Source organism: Lactuca sativa, chromosome 7 (assembly GCF_002870075.4).
Source record: "Lactuca sativa cultivar Salinas chromosome 7, Lsat_Salinas_v11, whole genome shotgun sequence".
Lineage (NCBI taxonomy): Eukaryota > Viridiplantae > Streptophyta > Magnoliopsida > Asterales > Asteraceae > Lactuca > Lactuca sativa.
In genome coordinates, this window is record NC_056629.2 from 16715633 (window position 1) to 16740428 (window position 24796).

The 24796-nt window shown below is 41.3% G+C and overlaps 1 non-coding gene across 1 annotated transcript; it reads left to right on the forward strand.

Annotated features, from left to right (window-relative positions):
- The first annotated feature begins 235 nt into the window (after positions 1-235).
- On the forward strand, positions 236-341 carry LOC111887801 (small nucleolar RNA R71). Its single transcript, XR_002849060.1, has one exon. It is a non-coding gene; the product is annotated as a small nucleolar RNA R71 (small nucleolar RNA).
- The last annotated feature ends 24455 nt before the right edge of the window (positions 342-24796 follow it).

Genomic DNA, 24796 nt, shown 5'->3' on the forward strand with positions numbered 1-24796 from the left:
CATATTATTCAGCATGGCCATGACAGCTGCTATTTCTTCAGTTTGGGCCCCTCCACCGCCTTTGATTCCATCTTGCATCGGGTTGTGGTATTCGCGAGAGTGCTTTGCGAATTCTTCAATTAGCTCCTTGACCTCCCTTGGATTTTTCTTTGTCAACGGTCCTTGAGAATCAAGGAGTTGTCTTGTCATCACATTGACCCCATCATAAAAGATTGACATCTCTTGCTGCACATTTAGGTCATGTTGAGGGCAATTTCTGAGCAAGCCCTTGTACCACTCCATGCTTCGTATAGTGACTCCCCCGGCTATTGCTCAAAGCTGGATATTGCCTTCTTGAGTTTGGCTATCTTGGATGGCGGGCAAAACTGGTCCAGGAATTGCTCATGCATTTTAGCCCAAGTGGTGATTGTACCCGGTGGGAGTGCCTTTAACCACTCCTTAGCAGCTCCTTTGAAAGTGATGGGAAGCATCCTAAGCAAGACTGTGTTTCTGTTGACATTTGAGACATTGAAGTAATCCGCAATGTCGTTGACTTCATCTAGATCCTTAAAAGCATCCTCATGATCTTTCCCGAAAAATGGGATGTCCTTCAGTGCAGTCAATATGTGTCCCTTCAGCTCGAATGTGGCAGTGGCAGGTATTGCGGGTTCGACTAAACCGGGACCCACATCTTCTCGGATCCGCTTCTTGTAAGCTCCCATGGACATTTCTTCAATCACTTCCATCGCGTTCCTTGGCTCGTTCTCGGGTTCGCTCGTGTGTTCTTCAAATTCCGGCTCGGTATCGCTTTTGGACTCGGTTTGGATGGGTGTATGATCCAAATGCTCAAGATTGCTCTTGTGCCTCGCTGATGAACTTGACTCTCCTATCCTCTTTCCCGACTTCCTAGAAAAATCTGACTTCAATTCTTGTAAGGTCGTCTTTTTCTTGTGAAGTGCAGACTCGGGATCTTCCAGTGGTGGCACCAAGTGTGTGTTTGAGCTTCTGGTCATGAACTCCTGCAACTTGCTAAACTAAAAACGTAAAACTGAACTAAAATAAGAAAAACTAACTTCAAACTATAAATTTAGTTTTTCTACTGTCCACGTCGTGGTAGGTATATGGCCACGTCGTGGACTCTATGATTGTAAGAAAAATTTTATTTTGCTGAAAAATTAACTTTTTGTGGTTTTTACTCCACAAGAAGGATCGATTAATTTAATGCAAATAAATAAGTTAAAAACTAAGCCATTCCCCGGAAACGGCGCCAAAAACTTGATGTGCACAAAAGTACTCACTAATTTTAATATTTATAACCTAACAAACTCAACTAACTATGCACTTATATGCAGTGTACCTAGTCAGATTATAGTATAGCTTGAGTAAGTCGGGTGTTGATCACAGGGAACGGTGTTCTAATTAATTTATTTACTATTAAATTAACCTAATTTATTAACAAGTTTAAAAGGGGTTTTATCTGGTTTTACAAGATCAGATGAAATTAAATTAAATTCAATAAATAAAAACACACTCTTGTTTAGTTTGAATCCACTTCTCCCTTATGGCTAGCTAATGATTACGGATTATTAAGTTGGTTTTTAGTTGTATTAGTAATTTAGTTCTAACTTACCAATAATTAACTAATTCATGTCAAACCATGTATGTTCACACATAATTAAACACAGAACTAATTATGAATGTAAATATGCTATGTAAGATTTGTTGTATAAACGCAATTATGATCCCAATACACGTTCTCTAGCACAGCTAAGCTTTATTTATTCTAATTACTAACTAAGATTGGTCAATCCTAGCTCTAACAATTCAATGTTCACTAAATCATTAGGTAAACAGGTTCATGCAGTTTAATGGTCACTAAGCTACACAGAACATGCAATCAAGCAATTAGAAAAACAAATAATAACATGCTAGGTTATACATGTCAAACACAAGCAATTTTTACCAACTAAACTTAATCCATAAACATATAACTATTCATAAGTTTAAAGCTTCATCTAGTTAAACAAGAGTAGCTAGATTCAACTGCTCATCATAGCAACTAAACCAACACAGCTAAAAATAATGAAAGACATGTTCTTATTTAACTAAAATATAAACCTCTATTCTTTTTGGTGTTGAAAACCTTCTTCCAGAACCCTTCTTTCGCTCTGAATCGTCTCCTGGAACTCTTTCCTTCTGCCAAAAGCTTGTCCCTTTCGTAATAATCAGGAGAACTTATATAATCTTCAAAAACCCGCGCCACGTCGTGGCCAGAGGAGTGCCACGTCGTGGGCTTCAAGTAATCCGTATCCTCCAAGGAAATCCTGCGCGTCGCGATGTCTATCTTCTGGAAACCCCATGCCACGTCGTGGGCTTCATCGCCACGTCGTGAATTAAGTATTTATCGTGAATTTATTCTTTTCTTGTCTTTCAAGCCTCCCATGTTCCACATTTTGTCACTTTTGGTCCCTCTCTTCGAAAATCCTTTATATTGACTGAAAATAACAATTTAAAGTTATAAGTATCATTATTCTAAACATACTATCAATTTATTAATAAAAATGTACTTAAATATTGCCTAAAAATAAGTATAAATATGGAAATATCAGTCACCATGTTGTGGCGACTAGGGGTCAGATCGTATGTTTTGTCCTTTAGGGACCACGACGTGATGAAGGACCACTACGACGTGGCAAGTTAACGTTGGCCGTTGACTTTGACTTTTGAATTTTTGACCAAGCTTAGACTGAGGGTATTTTGAGTCGTATTTGAGATTGGTCACTATTTGATGAATAGGTGTCGGGTAGAGGCTGATATTCAGAGCCGCGACTATTCAACTATTTGTTCAAACTGAGAGGTGAGTCTCATCACGGTGCATGATGGTTCGAAGGCACCAATGTCAGACCATGGATTATTGTTACTTATATGCTAGCTGTCTGTATAAATATTGCATGTGTTGTAAGTGTTTGTGTAACACCCAAATTTTCAAAATAATTTTTCACATTTTATAAAACACATTTTCATTCATAATTGTTATAAAAACACTATTGTATCACATAGTCAAAACATAACATCACATCCCAAGATCAAAATATAAAAACTCCTAGTGTGTGTATTGATCAAGCCGGTTCCTTCCCGCGATCCTCACTGGCACCTGAAACACATAACACAACCCTGTAAGCATAAATGCTTAGTGAATTCCCCAAAGTACCACACACAATACATATTAGCCACTCGAGGCTATAACTCTGTTTGACCCTCTGGTCAATGTGTCTCAGTGCAACCTTCCAGTCCCATAACTCTGTGAGCCCTCTGGCCCTAACTCTATGGACCTTACGGTCCTAACTCTGAAAACTCTGGCACATACATAGCATAAATCACATAGAAATCACATCATGCAAAAGCATACAAAATACTCTGTCACATAACTCTAATTACCATTCTAGGTAAAGTATAGTGAGAAGACTCACCTCGGGTAACTCGGTAAAATCTCAAACTCTGTAAAATCCAATCTAGCCTCCACCTAATCATATGAAATAAACACTCTAAATCAATACATCTGTCAAGGATAGACTATTCCTCCTCTAAGTACTCTCAGAAGGGTAAAAGAACATTTTACCCCTCTCATGGCTCAAAGACCCTAAAGTTGACCAAACCCTAAAAGTGAACAAAAGTCAACTCCCCCGGTTACGCTGCGCGTACTACACATGTACGTTGGGCGTACTCTGTGTCTTCACAGAAAACGGGGTGCACGACCCCTTACGTCGCGCGTACTGGGATTACGCCCAGCGTAACTCCCAGTTTCAGACTCTAAGCATTTTGGGGTCTTAATCCGTTAAGACCCACGTCCAACTTCTTGATCTAACCATTTATAACCCTCTTAATCCATAAAGTCGGCGACTTTAAGCCTTTGCATGACCGGAAAAGTCACTAACACCCATAATACTCCACTTCCTAACACTAGAAAGGTCAATACTCATGCATAACCTCATATCTACGACCAAGATGGAAAATTTATGGATTTATAACACAAATACCATTGAAATGGGACAAATCTAAGTCCATGGAGCACATTACACTCATAAAGTCTCCACCTTTGGGACTTTTAACCTTAAAATGGTCCATGAAACATCAAACCAAAATGAAGAGGAAAGTTTTGAACTTTATACCTCCAAATGCAACTCCTTCCTTTGTAGATCTCATATCCAAACTTGAACTTCAAGCTCTAGCCTCCACAAGCTCCTTTCCTTCTTCTTCACTAACACACCAAGGCAATTTTAACACTAAAACACTCACTTAGGGTTTTACTCACTGATATGGAGGCTGAGAAATGAGCCTTAGCATCCATTATATAGTGCACAAGTCAAATATTAGGGTTTGCATCTGGACCCATTACGCCCAGCGTAACCCTGGGTACGCCCAGTGGACCCAGGTGAGTCCGCGTCCAAATTAAGCACATGAGTACGCGCAGCGTAATCCCCAGTACACCCAGCGTACTCATTTGCTACAAGAAATCTTACAAAGGACCACTATTGACAACTTGACAAAATGGAAGGATATAATAGTTTTACCTGGATTTCGGGATGTTACAATTCTCCCCCACTTGAACCGGACTTCGCCCTGGAAGTCTCATGCCGAAAACAACTCCGGATGCTGCTCTCGCATCTCTGACTCCGGCTCCCAAGTCAGCTCGGACCCCTTCCGATGCTGCCACTGGACCTGAACCAATGGCACCTCCTTGTTCCTCAGAACTTTGACCTTCTGGTCCAAGATCGCGATCGGTCTCTCAACAAAATTAAGACCCACATCCACCTGGATATCCTCCAATGGTACCACTGCGGACTCGTCAGCTATGCACTTCCTCAGCTGGGACACGTAGAAGGTATCATGAATCTGGCTCAACTCCGCAGGTAGCTCCAATCGATATGCTACCCTGCCCACCCTCGTAATAACCCTGGACGACCCAATATACAGGGGCCCCAACTTGCCCCTTTTCCTGAATCGGATCACTCCTTTCCAAAGAGACACTTTTAGGAGTACAAAATCTCCAACCTGGAACTCGAGCTCGGATCGACGCCTATCCGCGTAACTCTTCTGGCGACTCTGGGCCATCAGCAATCTCTGTCTAACCTGCTGTATCTGCTCTGTCGTCTGAAGCACTGTCTCTGTGCTGCCCATCACTCGCTGCCCTACCTCTCCCCAACAAATGGGAGTCTGACACCTCCTCCCATACAATAACTCAAAGGGAGGAATATCAATGCTCGAATGGCGGCTGTTGTTATAAGAAAAATCAGCCAAAGGCAGATACGTGTCCCAACTTCTTCTGAAGTCAAATACACATGCCCGAAGCATGTCCTCGAGCGTCTAAATCGTCCGCTCACTCTGTCCGTCTGATTGCGGGTGGTAAGCGGTATTGAAATGCAGCCTAGTACCCAAATCCTCATGGAACTTCTTCCAGAACCTGGAAGTGAAACGCATATTAAGATCCGACACAATCGAGATTGACACACCATGCCGCGATACCACATCTCTCACATACACTTCTTCCAGTCTCTCTGCGGAAGAGCTCTCACTAATAACAAGAAAATGAGCGCTCTTCGTCAGCCGGTCGACGATCACCCAAATTGCATCGATGTCTCTCGCAGTCCTCGGCAATTTGGTGATAAAATTCATGGAAATATGTTCCTACTTCCACTGGGGAACCTCAAGCGACTGCAACTTGCCATGCGAACACTGGTGCTCAGCCTTAACCCTGCGACAGGTCAAGCACCTCTCTACAAACCAAGCCACATCCATCTTCATACAGGGCCACCAATAATCTCTTTTCAGGTCCGAATACATCTTAGTGGCCCCGAGCTGGATTCAAAACTTCAACCTGTGCGCCTCCTCCATCAAAATAGCACGTGCCCTACCCTCAAATGGCACCCAAATCCGGCCCTGGAAGGTCATAAGCCCCCGGCTATCGGCAATGAACTCTGATATATGCCCAATCACCCGCTTTCGCTTGCGGTTCTCCGGTCTCATGGCCACCACTTGGGCCTACCGAATTGTCTCCAACACCGGATTCATCACTGTCAACCTCATACAAACATCTCGCAAAGGGCACTCTCTGTCCTACGACTCAAAGCATCAGCTACCACGTTAGACTTGCCCGGGTGGTACAAGATCTCACACTCATAATCCTTTACCACATCCAACCATCTCCTCTGATGCATGTTCAGGTTGCGCTGATCCATTAGATACTTCAAGCTCTTGTGGTCCGTGTATATGGTACACCGAAACCCATAAAAATAGTGACGCCAAATCTTGAGGGAGAACACCACAGCCCCCAACTCCAGATCGTGCGTAGGATACCTCGTCTCATGAGGCTTCATCTGCCTCGATGCGTATGCTATCACATGCTCTCTCTGCATCAGCACCGCGCCCAGACTTGATATCGACGCGTCACAATATACCACAAAGTCCTCCATTCCTTCCGGAAGGGCCAACACTAGGGCTTTACACAATCTCTGGCGAAGTGTCTCGAATGAGGTCTGCTGCTCCGGGCCCCAACTGAAAGCCACGCCCTTCCGGGTCAGCCTGGTGAGAGGAACCGCAATCCTGGAGAAATCCTGAATGAATATCCGATAATATCCGGCCAACCCTAGGAAACTCCTAATCTCCGAAGGGGATCTCGGTACGTTCCAGCTCATCACCGCCTCAATCTTGGCCGGATCGACCAATATCCCATTCTGGTTGACGAGGTGCCCTAGAAACTGGACCTCCCATAACTAGAAATCACTCTTGGAGAATTTGGTGTACAGCCTCTCCGATCTCAGAACTCCGAGGATCTCCCTCAAATGCTCCTCATGCTGCTCTCTGGACCTCGAATACACCAATATATCATCAATTAACACGATCACCGAATGATCCAACATCGGCCTGCACACCTTGTTCATTAGATCCATGAATGCCGCTGGTGCATTGGTGAGCCCGAAAGGCATCACCACGAACTCGTAATGCCTATAACGAGTCCTGAACGTTGTCTTCTGGATATCCTCATCACGCACCCTCATCTGATGATATCCAGACCTCAAATCAATCATGCAGAGCCAAGACGCTCCCTGCAACTGATCGAACAAATCGTCGATCCTCGGTAAGGGGTAACGGTTCTTGACCATCAACTTGTTCAACTCCCGGTAATCAATGCACATCCGGTGTGAACTATCCTTCTTCTTGACAAAAAGGATCGGCGCTCCCCACGGTGAGCTACTCGGCCGTATAAACCCCTTCCCCAGCAGCTCCTGAAGCTGCGAGGACATCTCCTGCATCTCTGGAGGTGCAAGGCAATAGGGCACCTTGGCGATAGACGCTGCCCCCCGGAACCAAATCAATATGAAATTCCACCTACCTCTCGGGAGGCACACCCGACAACTCCTCGGGGAAAACATCCGGGAGCTCACGCACTATTCGACCTCATCGACCGACCTTGGTCTCTCTGCACCTATCCTCGTATCCATCACATAATCCGCATACCCACTACATCCCTGTTGTAGACTCTGCCTCGCTCTCGCGGATAAACAAAACGCCGACACAGAACGGGTACCCTCGCCGTAAACCATAAGAACTCCCCCACTAGGGTCTCGTGTGGTCACCAGCTGTCGCTCGCAGTCGATAACTGCTCCAACTCTGCTCAACCAGTCTATGCCCATGATGACACAGGCATCTCGCATAGCAATCGGGACCAAGTCAATCAGAAACTCAATGCTGAATATCTCGAGTACACATTCTTGAATCACATCAGTGGCATACACTGCTCTCTTGTCAACTATGGAAACTCGCAAAGGTCGACTCAACGCCTCACGACAAATACTAATGTGCTGACTAAAGGCTAACGACACAAAAGACCGACTCGCACTCGAGTCAAATAACACCAAAGCAGGCACAAAACACACAAGAAATGTACCTACGCATATCACAATATAAGCATAACACCACAAACTCAGAATAAACATATGAAAGAATACATACCAACCACAACATCGGGTGTTGTGTGGACCTCCTCCGCTGTCAACTGGAAGGCTCTCCCACGAGCCTTTGGCGCCTCGTCCTTAACTGGCCGATTCTCTGTAGCTCGAACAGCAGCAGGGACAGACCCCTGAGAAGCTCCCTGAGCTAACCCTCTCAACTGTGGACACTCGGTCTTCCGGTGTCTAGTCTGGTTGCAGTGAAAACAACCTGCAAACCCCTTAGGAGAATCCTTGGCCATATGCCCCTCCTTGCCACACTTGTAGCAAGACCCTGCTCTGCACACCCCCTCATGACTCTTGCCGCACTTGCCACAAGTGCGGCCCTTCTGGTTCGCAAATCTCGAATCGGTGTGCTTAGCCCGCTTGGAAGCTGGCTGGGACTGCGCCAGTCGCCGATCCCTCCCCTGAGACTCCGCCTCCTCCCTGGCCTGAGTCTCTAGCTCAATCTCCCTCTTCCGGGCATTTTCCTGAAGCTTGGAAAATGCCTGGTACGTCTAGTTCACCACAAACTCGCAAATATCTCTCCTCAAAATGCTCAAATAACGGCTCATATGTGCCTGCTCAGAAGACACGTGCTCAGGGCAGGATATTGCCCTCTGATGAAACATCCTGGTGATCACAGTAACAGACTCTGTACCCTGCTTGAGGGTCAAGAACTCCTGGGCTAATCGCTCAGTTTCCACCGGGGGAACGTACTCATCACGAAACATAGCGGTGAACCTCTCCCAGGTCACCACAGCAAGCTCTGCAGAAGAATAGTGCGCTGTCACAAACTTCCACCAATCCTTCGCCCCCAAGCGAAGCTGGTTCAGCGCAAATCGAACCCTCAGATGCTCCGGACATGAAAATGTGTAGAAGCACCCCTCAATGTCAGAGATCCACCTCATCCCAGCTATCGGATCCTGAGTCCCATCAAACTCTGGTGGCTTTGTGTTGCTGAACTCCCGGTACAGCAACGCGTCACCCCCCTACGGCCTGGCAGCAGCAACGGCCGCAGTGGCTGCAATAACAACAGCATCAGTAAGAGCAGCATAACGCTCATCAAAAGTCTCGATCAGGGTGGTCTTGATAGACCCAAACATCTCTGGAATCTCAGCGCGGATGGCAGCAGCCACCTCATCATGAATCATCTGGCAGAGCTCCTCATCGCTCACACCCCCTCACTAGTCCCTGGCCTGTGGTGTGTCCCCATCATGATGTCTCTCTGAAATACAACACAAGATATCAGAGACTCGCTCGAGTGTACACACACTCGATATCCCAATCCTACTTGATCCCTGGTACCCAAAGGATTCTTACTTGGGCTGCGCACTGGTCCGGTGCCTTCGGTAGTATAGGCCCAATACTACCGTTCACACCGTATCAATATTCACCCCAAGTCCTCCTCCTAGGATCCCAAATCCCAAGCACTTTACTCTCTCTCTCTCTCTCTCTCTATGTATAGTCTACTCTCAAGCAGATCTCTCATAAGCTCCTCGCTTCTATCTATTCACTCTCAAACATCTCCTAGCAGCAAAATCCCTAGGCTAAGGCATCACAAATCAGGCCACTCCAGTCCTAATAAGAATACCTAGCCTACTCTAGCATGCATATCATATCATAACATATCTCATAACTCATAATGTAAGGGTATTTTGGGAAATCACCGTTCGGGTGCTGGGTGATCGTACACACTGCTCTGCTCTGCTCTTTCAAAAACTTTTTACTCTTGAGAAAAATTTTGAAAAATTTATTTTGAAAATCCCTCAAATCCTCAGTCTGAGTTCAGATACGCCCATAGGTGCACCCGAATCCCTCAAACCAAGGCTCTGATACCAACTTGTAACACCCATATTTTCAAAATACTTTTCACATTTTATAAAACACATTTTCATTTATAATTGTTATAAAAACACCATTGTATCACATAGTCAATGCATAACATCACTTCCCAAGATCAAAATATAAAAACTCCTCGTGTGTGTACTGATCAAGCCGGCGCCTTCCCGCGATCCTCACTGGTACCTGAAACACATAGCACAACCCTGTAAGCATAAATTCTTAGTGAGTTCCCCAAAATACCAAACACAATACATATTAGCCACTCGAGGCTATAACTTAGTTTGACCCTCTGGTCAATTGTAACGCCCGTAGATCTGGGCTGGTCAATTTAGAGACGATAAGCATCAAAAATGACTTTTTGATGGAAGATTATTTAGAAGGATTAATCTTAACTAAGTTATAGTATAAATTACAAGGATTTCGTACATATAAAGAATGCCGAAATCCGAGTTATAACGAAGAAGTTATGACGTATCGAAGTTTCGCGACAGAACCGACACGACACAGCGCGACGTAAATAGTGAATTTACGTTAGAGCAATATTTATCCAAAACAATCTAAATGAGAATTGAATATCTCATCGATAGTAGTGCAACGACGGAAAGACGGACGAAAACTGACGCAAGACGAAGGAGTTATGAGTTTATAACGGAGTTTTCCTGTCCCGGCCTACTAAAAATAATATAAAAGTAATATAATTATAATATATTAAAAAAAGTCAAAATTAGCCAATGGAGCCTAAACGAGATTTATAGATCATAATCTCACCTTCGCGTCGATATAAAGAACATCGAAAACGGAGTTTGTATGCGAAAGTTGTGAATTTCTAAAGTTCGGGGCACGAAACCCCAAAATTGTCAGATACCACGACGTGGCAAGCAGTGCCACGATGTGGCCAGTCTTCTGAAACCTCCGGGAGTCCCCCAGATGCAACTTGCGATGACGCATGCAGTGACGACCAAGCCCACGACGTGGAAAAAGGTGTCACGACGTGGCAAGGGCCAGTTTTGCACTATAAATAGATTTGAAGGGCCACCCAAGTTTGGTTGCTCATTCTCTCATCTCTCACATGTATTGCATCGATTTACATGCAAAGAAGTACCCCCGAAGCCCCGATATAATCCCGAGACCCGAAGCGAGTCCCGAAGCCCGATGATCCCGAGAAGAAAAGAGTTTTCGAGCCGAAGCTCTGTCCGCGAGAAACCCGGTGTGTGAAAATCTTCCAGATCTACCGAAGAATACTACTTTTTACAAGCCGTAGTGCTGTCCGATCATCTTCTGATCAAGTGAGTGTATAGTCACTTTCATCTTACACATAGATATGAAGTATTTTATAAAATACGTGCTATGTGTATATATATATATATATATATATATATATATATATATATATATTGTTGTTGTTGTTTATATGTGTCAGTGTGTGGTTACTTTCTTCTAACACATAAATATAAAGTATTAGCTATGAAATACGTGCTGTGTGTTATATATTATTTGTCTATTTGAAATGGGCAGGGAATTGATGTTTTATACAGGTGTTAAATGATTTAAACTGTGTAAGTATTTATATCTACGAAAATGTTGGGTAGAACATGAGTAGATGGGATAATTGGTGACTATTGAGTTGGCATCTATTAGATAAACCTTGGTGATTATGGAGTTAGCGCCTATTGTATAAACCTTTGTGACTATGGAGTTAGCGCCTACTATTAAGTGAACCTTAGTGACTATGGAGTTAGAACCTATTGTATAAATCTTGGTGACTATGGAGTTAGCGCCTACTGTTAGATAAACCTTGGTGACTATGGATTTAGCGCCTACTGTTAGATAAACCTTGGTGACTATGTAGTTAGCGCGTATTGTATAAACCTTGGTGACTATGGAGTTAGCGCCTACTGTTAAGTGAACATTGGTGACTATGGAGTTAGCACCTGATAACTGTGGATTTAGTACCTGAGAGATAAGTGTTGGTAACTATGGACTTAGTACCTGATAGACAAACTTTGGCAGCAATGGACTTCGTGCCAATTCCTTACGTAAATCCTTAGGAATGAATGAATGAAGGATAGTTGATTATTAGGGTAAAACCTTAAGAAATAAAGAAGATAATGGGGATGGGTAATTGGGTTGATTGTTTGATGATTAATATAATAATTGTATTATTGTGGATTGAAAACCCTATATGCTCACCAGGCTCCCAAGCCTGACCCACTCAGTTTTCTTTGCATTACATGTAATGACACAAGGGTATAAGTTGGTGGACTTGACGAGAGAATTTGGATTATAGATCAGTAGTTATAAATAACTGTTGTAAGGTCCATTTTATATTGTTTATGCTTTTGGTTTGTATCAGAACATGACATCCCAAGGTTTTATTAATAGATAAAATACATTCTCTTTGAGAAATGTTTTGATAAGTTATTATCATATCTTGTTTTGGGAATAAATTCCGCAACCATTTTATTTAAACGATTACTCTGATTTATAAAACAAAGCATAAACAAATCGGTCTTTTTTGGCCGTGAAATTAGGGATGTCACAGTTGGTATCAGAGCATTAGTTTAAGCGAACTAGGAATTTGTAGGATTTCTAGACTTAAACTTAGAATGCTAAGCGATGATTGTGAGATGAGTGTCTACCATATTTTAGACACAAGCACTAGTATATTTTAGGAAAGATGCCTAAAATGCTTTTATGTGCTAAATGTTATATGTTTTCCATATATGATGTTATTTGTTCGGATCTATGGTCTGTTGTTGACCAGATCTGGAGACCTTATGTGTTTAGGATTCTAAGCGTTTGATACGATGTTAGAACTAGCATGTAAACGTTTCAGAGTGATAAGGAGATTTATACGTCTATCGTAAATAAAGCTTTCTTATCTTATATTCTCGCCCGGTGCACCGAACGTCTGCTTGGATGTACAAAGCGTTATGGTGAAGACCCGTAGAGAATTGAGTATATGGAGGAATTGAGAGGCTTATGATAGTGAATGATACCTATCGGAAGATATCGTAAGAGTGATCTCTTGCCTTTAGAATATGTTTGATAAAATAACGGAACGTTTAGAGGAGTACGATACGTTTGAAGTACGCCTTTGATTAGCAGGATGATGGAACGATTGGTGAAATTCTTGAAGTTGTCTCATCGTCTAGTATTTTCATCACCAATCGAGTTGAAGTAGAGTTGATGATTGAAGATACACATGGAAGAAGTCCTAGTAGAGTCTAGAAGAATTTTTATGATTAATTGGACACATTAGTATGTGTTAAATTGTTTTGTGATTTTAGGACTTGGGGACTGCGAGACAATACTTGGGACGAGTATGAGTAGGTGTGAATAGTAGTAGAGATCTATACTACTGGAAGCACATGACTCACGCTTGGATCAGGGAAAGTCACAAGGTTACCAAGAAACTAGTGATTGGTCTCGTTTTATTCAAGTACGTCGTTACCATCGTTTCGGTAATGGCTAAGGAGATTATTGTTATTTCGACCCTAGTTGTCATATCAAATTGAGTCCGACTATGATGAGAGGTCATCGAGATACGACCCATTGGTCTGTTACAATAGATAAGGGAATGTACTTATCCTAAGAAGAAGAAGGAGTCCTCAAAAAGGATTTATTTTGTAACTTGAAGGTTCTGATTGAAAGTCCAACATAGTACGAAGAGCAGATGCAGGATTGAACATCAAGGTTATTACTTAGGATGGAGAGATAACTTAAGGAGTCAGTATACAAATCCTATTTCATTGATGATTCCGGGACGTAATCATCCTAAGGGGGAGATAATTCTAACGCCCGTAGATCCGGGCTGGTCAATTTAGAGACGATAAGCATCAAAAATGACTTTTTGATGGAAGATTATTTAGAAGGGTTAATCTTAACTAAGTTATAGTATATGTTACAAGGATTTCGTACATATAAAGAATGCCGAAATCCGAGTTATAACGAAGAAGTTATGACCTATCGAAGTTTCGCGACAAAACCGACACGACACAGCGCGACGTAAATAGTGAATTTACGTTAGAGCAATATTTATCCAAAACAATCTAAATGAGAATTGAATATCTCATCGATAGTAGTGCAACGACGGAAATACGGACGAAAACTGACGTAAGACGAAGGAGTTATGAGTTTATAACGGAGTTTTCATGTCCCGGCCTAATAAAAATAATATAAAAGTAATATAATTATAATATATTAAAAATAAACTCAAGATTAGCCAACGGATTCTAAACGAGAGTTATAGAGCATAATCTCACCTTCTTGTCGATATAAAGAACATCAAAAACGGAGTTCGTATGCGAAAGTTATGAATTTCTGAAGTTTGGGGCGCGAAACCCCAAAACTGTCAGATACCACGACGTGGCAAGCAGTGCCACGACGTGGCTAGTCTTCTAACACCTCCGAGAGTCCCCCAGATGCAACTTGCGATGACGCATGCAGTGACGACCAAGCCCACGACGTGGAAAAAGGTGTCATGACGTGGCAAGGGCCAGTTTTGCCCTATAAATAGATTTGAAGGGCCACCCAAGTTTGGTTGCTCATTCTCTCATCTCTCACATGTATTGCATCGATTTACATGCAAAGAAGTACCCTCGAAGCCCCGATATCATCCCGAGACCCGAAGCGAGTCCCGAAGCCCGAAGATCCCGAGAAGAAAAGAGTTTTCGAGCCGAAGCTCTGTCCGCGAGAAACCCGGTGTGTGAAGATCTTCCAGATCTACCGAAGAATACTACTTTTACAAGCCGTAGTGATGTCCGACCATCTTCTGATCAAGTGAGTGTATAGTCACTTTCATCTTACACATAGATATGAAGTATTTTATAAAATACGTGCTATGTGTGTGTGTGTGTGTATATATATATATATATATATATATTGTTGTTTATATGTGTCAGTGTGTGGTTACTTTCTTCTAACACATAAATATAAAGTATTAGCTATGAAATACGTGCTATTTGTTATATATTATTTGTCTATTTGAAATGGGCAGGGAATTGATGTTTTATACAGGTGTTAAATGATTTAACTTGTGTAAGCATTTATATTTACGAAAATGTTGGGTAGAACATGGGTAGATGGGATAGTTGGTGACTATGGAGTTAACGCCTATTAGATAAACCTTGGTGATTATGATTATGGAGTTAGCGCCTATTGTATAAAACTTTGTGACTATGGAGTTAGCGTCTACTATTAAGTGAACCTTGGTGACTATGGAGTTAGCACCTATTGTATAAATCTTGGTGACTATGGAGTTAGCGCCTACTGTTAGATAAACCTTGGTGACTACGGATTTAGCGCCTACTATTAGATAAACCTTGGTGACTATGGATTTAGTGCCTACTATTAGATAAACCTTGGTGACTATGTAGTTAGCGCCTATTGTATAAACCTTGGTGTCTATGGAGTTAGCGCCTACTGTTAAGTGAACCTTGGTGACTATGGAGTTAGCACCTGATAACTATGGATTTAGTACCTGAGAGATAAATGTTGGTAACTATGGACTTAGTACCTGATAGATAAACTTTGGCAGCAATGGACTTCGTGCCAATTCCTTAGGTAAATCCTTAGGAATGAATGAATGAAGGATAGTTGATTATTAGGGTAAAACCTAAAGAAATAAAGAAGATAATGGGGATGGGTAATTAGGTTGATTGTTTGATGATTAAATATAATAATTATATTATTGTGGGTTGAAAACCCTATATGCTCACCAGGCTCCCAAGCCTGACCCACTCAGTTTTATTTGCATTACAGGTAATGGCACAAGGGTATAAGTTGGTGGACTTGACGAGAGAATTTGGATTATAGATCAGTAGTTATAAATAACTGTTGTAAGGTCTATTTTATATTGTTTATGCTTTTGGTCTGTATCGGAACATGACATCCCGAGGTTTTATTAATAAATAAAATACATTCTCTTTGAGAAATGTTTTGATAAGTTATTATCATATCTTGTTTTGGGAATAAATTCTGCAACCGTTTTCTTTAAACGATTACTATGATTTATAAAACAAAGCATAAACAAATCGGTCTTTTCTGGCCGTGAAATTGGGGATGTCACATCAATGTCTCTCAGTAGAACCCTCCAGTCCCATAACTCTGTGGGCCCTCTGGCCCTAACTCTGTGGACCTTACGTTCCTAATTCTGAAAACTCTGGCACATACATAGCATAAATCACATGGAAATCACATCATGCAAAAGCATACAAAATACTCTGTCACATAACTCTAATTACCACTCTAGGTAAAGTATACTGAGAAGACTCACCTTGGGTAACTCGATAAAATCACGAACTCTGTAAAATCCTATCTAGCCTCCGCCTAATCATATGAAATAAACACTCTAAATCAATACATCTCTCAAGGCTAGACTATTCCTCCTCTTAGTACTCTTAGAAGGGTAAAAGACAATTTTACCCCTCTCATGGCTCAAAGACCCTAAAGTTGACCAAACCCTAAAATTGAACAAAAGTCAACTCCCCGAGTTACGCTGCGCGTACCACACATGTACGCTAGGCGTACTCGGTGTCTTCACAGAAAACGGGGTGCACGACCCCTTACGCCGCGCGTACTGGGATTACGCCCAACGTAACTCCCAGTTTCAGACTCTAAGCATTTTGGGGTCTTAATCCGTTAAGACCCACATCCAACTTCTTGATCTAACCATTTATAACCCTCTTAATCCATAAAGTTGGCGACTTTAAGCCTTTACGTGACCGGAAAAGTCACTAACACCCATAATACTCCACTTCCTAACACTAGAAAGTTCAATACTCATGCCTAACCTCATATCCACGACCAAGATGGAAACTTTATGGATTTATAACACAAATACCACTAAAATGGGACAGATCTAGGTCCATGGAGCACATTACACTCATAAAGTCTCCCCCTTTGGGACTTTTAACCCTAAAATGGTCCATGAAACATCAAACCAAAATGAAGAGGAAAGTTTTGAACTTTATACCTCCAAATGCAGCTCCTTCCTCTGTAGATCTCAGATCCAAACTTGCACTTCAAGCTCTAGCCTCCACATGCTCCCCTCCTTCTTCTTCACTAACACACCAAGGCACTTTTAGCTCCAAAACACTCACTCTCAAGCTAAGGACGATTGGGAGGCTCTCTTAAGGTTTTACTCACTGATATGGACGCTGAGAAATGAGCCTTAACATCCATTATATAGTGCAAAAGTCAAATATTAGAGTTTGTATCTGGACCCATTACGTCCAGCGTAACCCTGGGTACACCAAGTGTACCCAGGCAAGTCCGCGTCCAAATTAAGCGCATGAGTACGCGCAGCGTACTCCCAGTACGCCTAGCGTACTCGTTTGCTTCAAGAAATCTTACAGAGGACCACTATTGAAAACTTGGCAACATGGAAGGATATAATAGTTTTACCTGGATTTTGGAATGTTACAGTTTATATGTATACCGGTCGGGGACCGATGCCAGATGAGGCCTGATGAGTGTGTTGGGTGGGGCCCATCGCATGTTATTGATAGATATGTTTTATGGGTTTGGGGTAAAACAAATAAACTAGAAAGCAATTCCTAAGTTCACATGCAACCTACTTTGGATCTATGTTTTATCTATTGAACATACAACTTTGAATTGCAAAACAAGAACCCTAGAGGAGAGAGGATATAATCGAAATTTACAAACTAGGGTTTAGTAATTACATACCTCTCAATTGTTATAGTAAACAATTGATAATTCCCTCAATCTTGATCTTGATCTTCTTGGAAGCTTAGCACCACAAGTGTAATGCCTCTAATGGAATCACACCCAAACTAGCAAGAAGGAAAGTAGAGGAGAGAGGGGAGAGGGAGTATTCAAAATTTCGGCTCTTAGGGTTTCTTCAAAAGAAAGAGTGACCAAAACATGAACCAGGAGGCTCCTTATATAGCGGAGGGATCTAGGGTTTAGGGGAAACCCTAGTTATCCTTTGCTTAGGGCCTAAGCAAACCCAAGGGCCTTATCCAAGCCCCTATGGACGAAATTATCAAGGTTTCCCCTAAAGATTTCTTCCACCCTCTTCCAAGGGGGTTCTAAAGCCTTCCACTTAACTACTAGATAATTGCAAACTAGTCCCTACACTTTATAATTAATTCTTTAACCCCAAAATTAATTCTAATTAATTTCTGGCTAATAGTTAATTAAACATAATGATTTCAAATTAATATATTAATCTTTTAACATATTAATAAATTCATATATATTAATTTATTAATCTTATAATAAATTAATATCTCTCCTTTCATAATTTCCTTGTCTGGTTGCTAGGTTTGAGGGCAACCCAAAAGGACTGTGCTGCTATCAATTCAAGTACATACCAATTATAGTTATGGGATTAGACACCTAATCCAATAGTCTCCCACTTGGATAAGTCTGTAACGATAATTGCTATTATGCCTTCTAAATTTGACCAGCAAATTGTAGCTTCCAAAAAGCTGCTGCCGAACTCTGACCCAGTTAGTTACGTGTCCTAAGATAAGTGATCATAGAATCCTTCGTTCTGCTCGATATCCCTAGACAAAAGACATGGAATGCAATCAACCTCTTTGTCCAGAATCTATGTTTCCCGATTCCTGATTTGTGATGATGTAGGACTTCTAATTGAACACATCAATTTAGTCCTGGCTGGGCCCAACACACAAGTCAACACCAAATCATCGAGGGGCCCACATATATTGCTTTTCCCGTTAGGGAAAAAGGAACGAATAAACATTGACTCATATGCTTGTATCTTTTACTCATCAAACCATACATGATAATACGTTTTATAACACCAAGTTACTGATGCATTTTCGTATCACCAATGCATAGCCGACTTGCAAATCACAACTCATATATCTCTGTTTCAAGATTATAAGATATGATCGTCTCAGTATTACTCGTGATGAATTCCATGAAGTGATACTCTGAGCGAGGGTTTATCCAATACTCAAATCTCAATTTCTGAGTACTCATGAACGTTGCAGCAAATACATTGCCATGTCTATCCTTAGACAATCTACAATCTAGTTCATGACAGTCTTGATTCACTACTTACTTCCAAAAGTACGAGCGACTGTGGAGTTTGAATAATCTTATTATTCGGGAAGTAAAACATGCAAAAATGAAACACAATAATAAATAATTGACAAAAAGTAGAACCCAAACTTATAAATAATACTTTATTATTTAATCACCAAAAGTCAATTACATTTACTTTGTTACAAGTTTCAGAAAACTAATCTAACTACTAAAACTAATATCATCTTTCAGCCCTATGCTTCGAACATGCTGAATGTGCTTAGCCCTACTCAGACCCTTTGTGAGAGGATCTGCTGGGTTATCTTCAGATGACACCCTCTTCACTATAAGATGGCCTTCTTCTACTCTATGTCTGATGAAATGGTACTTTCTATCGATATGTCTGGTTTTACCATGATCTCTCGGTTCCTTTGTCAAGGAAACCACTCCTTCATTATCGCAGAACAGTTCCATAGGCTCCTGGATGGTTCGAACAACTCCGAGATCCCCGATGCAGTTCCTCAACCAAGCTGCTTCTTTCGACGCTTCACTTGCTGCTATGTACTCTGATTCACAAGTAGAATTAGCCACCGTATCTTGCTTGGAACTCTTCCAAGTAACCGCTCCTCCATTTAATAAGAATACCCAGCCTGACTGAGAACGGAAGTTATCTCTATCCGTCTGAAAGCTGGTATCACTGTAACCATCTACTCTCAAAGTATCATTGCCACCAAGTACAAGGACCCAGTCCTTCGTCCTTCGCAAATACTTGAGTATATTCTTTACGGCTATCCAATGAGCTCTACCTGGGTTTCCCTGATAGCGACTAACCATGCTCAAAGAAAATGCCACATCAGGGCGAGTACATGTCATAGCGTACATGATCGATCCGACAGCGGAAGGATAAGGTACATGACTCATGTCATCTATTTCCTCATCTGTACTCGGGCATTGAGTCTTACTCAATTTAGTATTGCTCTGGATAGGTAGCTCTCCCTTCTTGGAATTTTCCATACTAAACCTCTTTAGTACCTTATCCAAGTATGTGCTCTGACTAAGTCCAATTAGTCTCTTCTTTCTGTCTCTCAATATTCTACTCCCAAGAATATAGGCGGCTTCTCCTAGGTCTTTCATGGCAAAACACTTTCCAAGCCAAGATTTAACTTCATTCAAGGTTGGAACGTCGTTACCAATGCGTAATATGTCATCGACATATAACACCAGAAAAGTTACTATACTCCCACTAGCCTTGATATACACACAAAACTCATCTTCACTTCTAGAGAAACCAAACTCTTTGACTTTCTCATGGAAGCAAAGATTCCAGTTGCGAGATGCCTGTTTCAATCCATAAATGGATTTTTCAAGCTTGCATACTCTATTGGGAAACTTTGCATCAACAAAACCCTCTGGCTGACTCATGTAAACATCCTCAGCCAACTTCCCGTTAAGGAAGGCAGTATTGACATCCATCTGCCAGATTTCATAGTCATGAAAGGCAGCTATGGCGAGCAATATCCTAATAGATTTAATCTTAGCCACCGGCGAAAAAGTCTCATCATAGTCAACCCCTGGGGTTTGAGTGAAACCTTTTGCAACCAGTCGAGCCTTGAACGTATGCACATTCCCATCCATGTCTGTCTTCTTCTTGAAGATCCATTTGCACCCAACTGTCTTCCGACCTGGTGCACTATCAACCAAATTCCAAACTTGGTTGTCATACATGGACTTAATCTCGCTGTCTATTGCCTCTTTCCACTTGGAAGCCTCTGGGCCTGCCATTGCTTCCTTATAAGTGATTGGTTCATCTAAGTTTACCAGTGTTCTGTCACTTATGAATGTGTCACCATCTGAAGTAATATGAAAACCATACAACTCAGGTGGCACACTCACCCTAGTGGATCTTCGAAGAGGTAATGATTTATCAACCGGTTCAACAGGAACTGTTTCCTCTGGTTGAGTGCTAGTGTCATCTAAGGTTCCTTCATTGGTTGACTCTTGAATCTCTTCAAGGTCAATGGTACTCCCACTGTCCTCTTTGAATATGAGCTCTCTTTCCAGAAAGACTCCTCTTCGAGCTACAAACACCACGTTTTCACTAGGTCTGTAGAATAAATATCCAAAAGACTGCTTTTGGTAACCAATGAAAACACATTTCTCACTTCTAGCTGCTAGCTTGTCGTGAGTCTCTCGTCTTACGAAATCTTCACAACCCCAGACTTTAATATGTGCTAACGAGGGAACTTTCCCTGTCCACATTTCGTGAGGTGTTTTGGCAACCTTCTTTGTAGGGAAAAGATTGAGGATGTGGGCGGCTGTCTCTAAGGCATACCCCCAGAAGTGAATAGGAAGCGAGGCACGACTCATCATAGAACGAACCATGTCTAAAAAGGTTCGATTACGCCTCTCAGCTACACCATTTAACTGTGGTGTCCTAGGAGGAGTCAATTGTGAGACTATCCCACATTCTTTCAGATAGTCGTTGAACTCGGTACTAAGATACTCCCCGCCTCTATCGGATCTAAGTATCTTTATCTTTATGCCCAATTGATTTTCGACTTCATGCTTAAACTCTTTGATTTTTTCAAAGGTTTCTGACTTATGTTTGATCAAGTAGATGTAACCATATCTACTATAATCGTCAGTGAAAGTCACATAGAATCAATTAGCATCCCTTGTGGTTGATCTGAAGGGCCCACACACATCTGTGTGTATGAGATCCAACAGACCTTCACCTCTTTCATAAGACCCTGTTAATGGTGATTTTGTCATCTTTCCCAAAAGACAAGATTCACACATATCATCTGATTTTAGGTCAAATGATTCCAACAGTCCATCCTTTTGGAGTTGGGCTATGCGTTTCTTGTTAACGTGTCCAAGACGACAATGCCACAAGCATGCCTTGTCTACACTATTAGACAAGTCAATATTAAGTACACTATTTCCTAAGCTATCAACATAAGTCACTGTTTCATACACACCATCACAAGGTAAAGCTTCAAACACAAAAACACCATTCTTATAAACAGAAATTGAACCATTCAAATCATTAAAAGAATATTTAAAACCTTGTCTGAACAATGCATGAAATGAAATAATGTTTCTCGTCATCTCAGATGAATAGCAACAATTTATTAAATCTAATCTAACATCATTACTGAGCAAAAGTTGATAAACTCCGATCTTGGTAACTGGTGAAGACTTTCTGTTCCCCATGATCAAGTTTATTCTCCCATGCTCTATCTCCTCACTTTCCCTTAGCCCTTACAAATCAGAACAGATATGAAAACCACATCCTGTATCAAGGACCCATGAATGAGAAGATAATGAGTTGTTAGCAGAAATAGTGTAAATACCTGCCGAGGATGGCTTCACTTTGGTATCCTTGATATCTTGCAGATATTGTGGGCAAGATCTCTTCCAATGCCCATTTTGATTGCAGTAAAAGCAAATGGCCTCTTTTGGATAAAAAACATGGGGAGTGGAACCATTGGGCTTAGCCTTCGGGCCATTACTAGATGACACAGCTTGAGCCTTGCTCTTCCAATTTTGCTTTGGAGGACCTTTCCTCTTCTTCCCCTTTCCCTGTCCAATGGCCAAGACAGGGGCACTTGCAGGTGTGGAGGGTATACTTTTACCCTTCATCCCTGCCTCAGCTTTCTGCAACAAGTTGTGCAATTGGGCCAATGTCTGCTCAGTGTTGTTCAAATGGTAAGTTAAGATAAACTGACCATAACAATCAGGCAACGAGTTTAAGACCATGTCAATGGCCAAGTCCTCATCGAAGTGAATGTTGTGCTTGACCAAACGCTCTATGTAGCGTTGCATTCTTTGCACATGAGATACAACCGATTCCCCTCTTTCATCTTGCAAGCCATGAGTGACTTGACTACTTCAAACTTTTCTTGACGAGCTCGCTTATGGTACTTTTCCATAAGCTCCTTGTTCATCTCAAAAGGCCAGTAGTCCTCATAGTACCTCTGCAATTTTGGGGACATGGTTGCAACCATGATGCATGCCACTTTGGTAGCATCATCATAGTGTTTCTTGTAGGCAACATACTCTTCGGGAGAGGCTTTTGACTCATCAAGTTCTTTGAGCTCCTTTTCAAGGACATACTCTTTATCCTCGAATCTGAGCGCCATCTTGATGTTACGCATCCAATCGTTATAGTTCGAGCCATCCATAACAACTTAGGAGCAGATGTTGAGTAAAGAGAAGTTGTGGCTGGAGGATGATGAAGCAGAAGTGTTTCCAGGAGTAGACATCTGAAAAGAAAGATAGTTATAGTTAGATTTCAAGACACCTTAATATAATAACCCAAAGATATCATATCAAGGTTAGGATCCAACTATGACGATTTATAACTTAGAAATGGGATGCCAAGATCCAAGTTCAAATCTCATAAAGGTAGGTGAATGACGATTCACCAATTCCACCATTATACAAAATAAACGAAATGAAGTTCCTAATTCTTTTGAGATACATTAAAACTATTTAATGGCATGTTTTAATCTCGGATTATGCTCTACTATTTGTGACTCGGATACCGAGGATCACAAACTAGATGTGAATAACCATGCAAATGTGCTTGGTAACCTTATTGTTTTATCACTAACTATTGATGTGCCGGTAAACCACACACGCTTCATCAAAATGATAATTATAAGATACCCATTACAACTCTTTATTAGTGCCTTTTAGTGTGCCGGTTAACCACACATGCTCCACTAACGACCAATAAAACATAATGTGCAATTTCATGGATTAGCACACTTTTCACATTTTTCCTAAAGTAACTAGAGTTGGGATTTTGAAAAATAATGTTCTAGTACTTTCTTTAATAGCATTATACTTTTAATGAGAAGTAGTTGTCCTATCAAATTCGTTCTGCTAACGACCCTCCACTAATCAAGGAAGCGGTGGGTGAGAGTGGACACTCATCCAACTACATTTTATAAGCAGTTTCCTTATACCCCCCTTATAGACTAGCTTTGTGAATGAGGCATACTAGCGATTTGACTGACCATATTCTTATACATATATAATATTTTACTTTTAATTATAACATATATATAAGGTGTGTTTTAAAACATTTTAAAACTCCAAGGGTTTATATAAATTTTTCGAAATTTAAACTATTAAACTTTAAATTTAAATAAACCAATTAATTAGATTTAATATTTATCTATTAATTAACTTTTAATTAATTTATTAAATCTTGTAAGGATTATCTAATTAAACAATTAATTTAATCCTAATCCATATCCCTTCTAGATTTCGAAAATATGGGGATAGGATAATTTCCTTATTTTTTTTCTCAATTATCCAATAAGGCAACTATTATCCAAAACAAAGAAACCCTAATCTTTATAGCATATTTCGAAATTTTCAAGGGAGGAGGCTAGAGTTTTCAAAACCCTAACCCTAATTTCGATTAGGGTTCTTTGGAGGCTAGGATTTTTGAAAACCCTTTGCTCCACAACCCTAAAAATCGAAAAAAATGGCCTTTAGGGTTTAATAGCTATAAACCCTAATTTGCAATTCAACAATTATAACCAGTGTTCTAAATGGCGCGCCATGGCGTGAGGCGTGGCTCCGCCGTTACGAAAAGCCTCATAACGTTGCTGTTAGGCGTGGCGCATGGCAAGGCGTGATATGGCGCGCCATGGCGCGTTATGGCGTGTTATGGCGCGTGTTTTTTCGTTTGAGACATGGTTTTTTGCTCTTTGTTATGTCTTTTCTAATCGGAGATACAGGTATTGTGGTTTTCGTTAAATTTTTGTTACTAGTTATTGATGTAACACTTATAAAAAATAGTTATATTTAATATAAATTTATATTTATGTGGTAATATAATTTTAAATTAATACAAAATCGCCGCCTTACATCACGCCTTGAAAAACGCCATGGCTCGCCATGGCTCGTTAAGCTTGAGGCTTGACCATGCCGTCACGCCACGC